The sequence below is a fragment of the Coregonus clupeaformis genome, chromosome 27 (assembly GCF_020615455.1).
Source record: "Coregonus clupeaformis isolate EN_2021a chromosome 27, ASM2061545v1, whole genome shotgun sequence".
Classification (NCBI taxonomy): domain Eukaryota; kingdom Metazoa; phylum Chordata; class Actinopteri; order Salmoniformes; family Salmonidae; genus Coregonus; species Coregonus clupeaformis.
In genome coordinates this window covers 52,072,317-52,076,032 of record NC_059218.1, presented here as the reverse complement: position 1 = coordinate 52,076,032, position 3,716 = coordinate 52,072,317, and positions in this window count along the sequence as shown.

Genomic DNA, 3,716 nt, shown 5'->3' with positions numbered 1-3,716 from the left:
TGGAGGAATGGGCCAAAATACCAGCAACAGTGTGTGAAAACCTTGTGAAGACTTACAGAAAACGTTTGACCTGTGTCATTGCCAACAAAGGGTATATAACAAAGTATTGAGAAACTTTTGTTATTGACCAAATAATTATTTTCCACCATAATTTGCAAATAAATTCATAAAAAATCCTACAATGTGATTTTCTGGATTTTATTTTCTCATTTTGTCTGTCACAGTTGACGTGTACCTATGATGAAAATTACAGGCCTCTCTCATCTTTTTAAGTGGGAGAACTTGCACAATTGGTGGCTGACTAAATACTTTTTTCCCCCACTGTATATGTTCCTGGGAGTCTTACACTATATATACAAAAGTATGTGGACACCCCTTCAAATTAGTGGATTCGGCTATTTCAGCTACATCCGTTGCTGACAGGTGTATAAAATCGAGCGCACCGCCATGTAATCTCCATAGACAAACATTGGCAGTAGAATGACCCGTACTGAAGAGCTCAGTGACTTTCAACGTGGCACCGTCATAGGATGCCACCTTTCCAACAAGTCAGTTTGCAAAAAGTCTGCCCTGCTAGAGCGGCCCTGGTCAACAGTAAGTGCTGTTATTGTGAAGTGGAAATGTCTAGGAGCAACAACAGCTCAGCCGCAAGTGGTAGGCCACACAAGCAGCGCGTAAAAATGGTTGCAACACTCACTACCGAGTTCCAAACTGGAATCAACGTCAGCACAAGGAGCTTCATGAAATGGGTTTCCATGGCCGAGCAGCCGCACAAAAGTCTAAGATCACCATGTGCAATGCCAAGCGTCGGCTGGAGTGGTGTAAAGCTCGCTGCCATTGGAGCAGCGGAAACGCATTCTCTGGAGTGATGAATCATGCTTTACCATCTGGCAGTCCGATGGACGAATCTGGGTTTGGCGGATGCCAGGAGAATGCTAACTGCCCGAATGCATAGTGCCAACTGTAAAGTTTGGTGGAGGAGGAATAATGGTCTGGGGCTGTTTTTCATGGTTCGGGCTAGGCCCCTTAGTTCCAGTGAAGGGAAATCTACAGCATTCAATGGCATTCTAGACTATTCTGTGCTTCCAACTTTGTGGCAACAGTTTGGGGAAGGCCCTTTCCTGATTCAGCATGACAATGCCCCTGTGCACAAAGTGAGGTCCATACAGAAATGGTTTGTTGAGATCGGTATGAAAGAACTTGACTGGCCTGCACAGAGCCCTGACCTCAACCCCATCAAACACCTTTGGGATGAATTGGAACGCCGACTGCAAGACAGACATAAATCGCCCAACATCAGTGCCCGACCTCACTAATACTCTTGTGGCTGAATGGAAGCAACTCCCCGCAGCAATGTTCCAACATCTAGTGGAAAGCCTTCCCACAAGAGTGAAGGCTGTTATAGCAGCAAAGGGGGGACCAACTCCATATTAATGCCCATGATTTTGGAATGAGATGTTATACGAGCAGGTGTTCACATACTTTTGGTCATGTATTGTAGCTTTCATTTGTGAGGTTATAATAGCTAATAGGCCAAACCGTTCACACGCTAGAGCCAAATTCATTGGAAGAAAACGAATTAAACATGCCACACTGGCTTTAGAAACCACTGCGTACAGAGTCAAACAGCCTGCCCGCCCATTCCGAGGCGTCAACACGGTCCTAAAGCACACGTGCCGTTTTTTGTACAGACTGCAATTTCACAATTCTTCGTCCTTCAAAAGGTTCAGGCTGGACCAAAAATATTTCAGTGCTGCAGTCCCGGAAGCCCACCCCTAACGACGCCGATGATCTCAATAATCTAAAGTGGCTTCCTCTCCGCGTCTCTATTCCTACAACTGTTCTGATGTAAAATAACAGGATAGGTGGAAGCAAAGGCCACAGTAGACTATTGAGATAGAGGAAAGGAGGAGAGGAAGCCGCTGTAGACTATTGAGATGGAGGAGAGGAGAGGAAGCCACCGTAGACTATTGAGATGGAGGAGAGGAGAGGAAGCCACCGTAGACTATTGAGATGGAGGAGAGGAGAGGAAGCCACCGTAGACTATTGAGATGGAGGAGAGGAGAGGAAGCCACCGTAGACTATATTGAGATGGAGGAGAGGAGAGGAAGCCACCGTAGACTATTGAGATGGAGAAGAGGAGAGGAAGCCACCGTAGACTATTGAGATGGAGGAGAGGAGAGGATGTCATTGTAGACTATTGAGATGGAGGAGAGGAGAGGAAGCCACCGTAGACTATTGAGATGGAGGGGTGGAGAGGATGTCATTGTAGACTATTGAGATGGAGGAGTGGGGATGAAGTCTTTGTAGACTATTGAGATGGAGGAGTGGAGGGAAAGGGCTCGTCTCGTAGCAGCGACCGTTTCCGGACCAGGACCCATTCAACAAAAGTCTGGTTCAAGACCATGCCCCGGCGCTCTTCCTCGGTACATGTGGCGAGCACGGAGGCAGCTGGTGCGGCGATTGCATTAACGGCTGATAGATATTCCGCTCGGCCTACCGGTGCAGTCATGTCAACTCGGATTGCGATGGGGAGGATAACAGGACCGTTTGCTAAATGACCAGTGTCAGGATCCAATCAGAACCAACCTTTACTCTCACATATCTTCTCTGTCATCATCTTCGCCACGGTATTCCTCAGATATGTTTATGTCTCCGAAAATATATTTTAGATGAGTAAATTAGTTATATAATATTTATGGATTAATAAAGCTAAATAATCAGCATACATGTAGAGGAGCCTTGTGGCTTGTTCTACAGGTCTGCTATCCTGCCCTGGGGAGGCAACGCTATTTTAGCATCGGGGACATTAGTCAGGATGGCTAGACATTGGTGGGAACTCAAATGTATAGGTTAAAAGGAGCATTGACAAGTCAGCATCACATGATTTGTGGGAAAAATCTCTCACTTAGTCTCAGTAGCTGTCCAGTGTTCCAGATTTTAATGAAATATTACCTAATAATGAATTACAATAAAGTATGTTAAAAAGCAGCTTTTCTGTGTACCCCTGCTTGTCCTGTTCACAAACAACAGAATGGTGTGGGCGTATACTGGTTATTATAAATATTCCTTACAAGTAAACATCTGATTTTTCAGCTCAGCCAATGAGCCAATCAGACGTCTTGCCAAAGTATGTGAGGTCACATAATATCCGGAAATAGCAAGCATTTTTGAAACTGTCTTTCAGATACAAGTTTGAGGCTGGGTTTTTGGTGAGTCAACATCATTATTTAGATATGAGTGTACAGAATTAGCTTTTTAAAATGTGATTTTCATTGAACAGTTATTTTCACTAACTACTAATCTCTCTCATACACCTAAGAAGCTTTATTTTCATATGCAGACAGAGTTATATATAAAATGGATCGCTAGCATACAGTGTGAACTGTATACACTTAAATATGTGGCTTTTATTAGTAAACATCTATGACAATACCCCAGCAGGCTAATTAACACCTGTAAGTTCTTAGACACTGACCTTCCATGACTGTGTCAGCAATAGTTGTATTGTTCCTATGAATGAGTGACGACTGCTAGCTACACAACTATTTCACAATTTTGAAATGTAATTGACCCCATCCCTGAATGGAACGCTACAAACTGCCACGCCCAATCCCAAATCAACCCCCTAACCCTAACCCGCTATGCCCTTCCCAAAGCACTTTCCCCTCGCCCGATACTGTACAATCCCATTCAAAAGAGTCGTGCAATCAAGA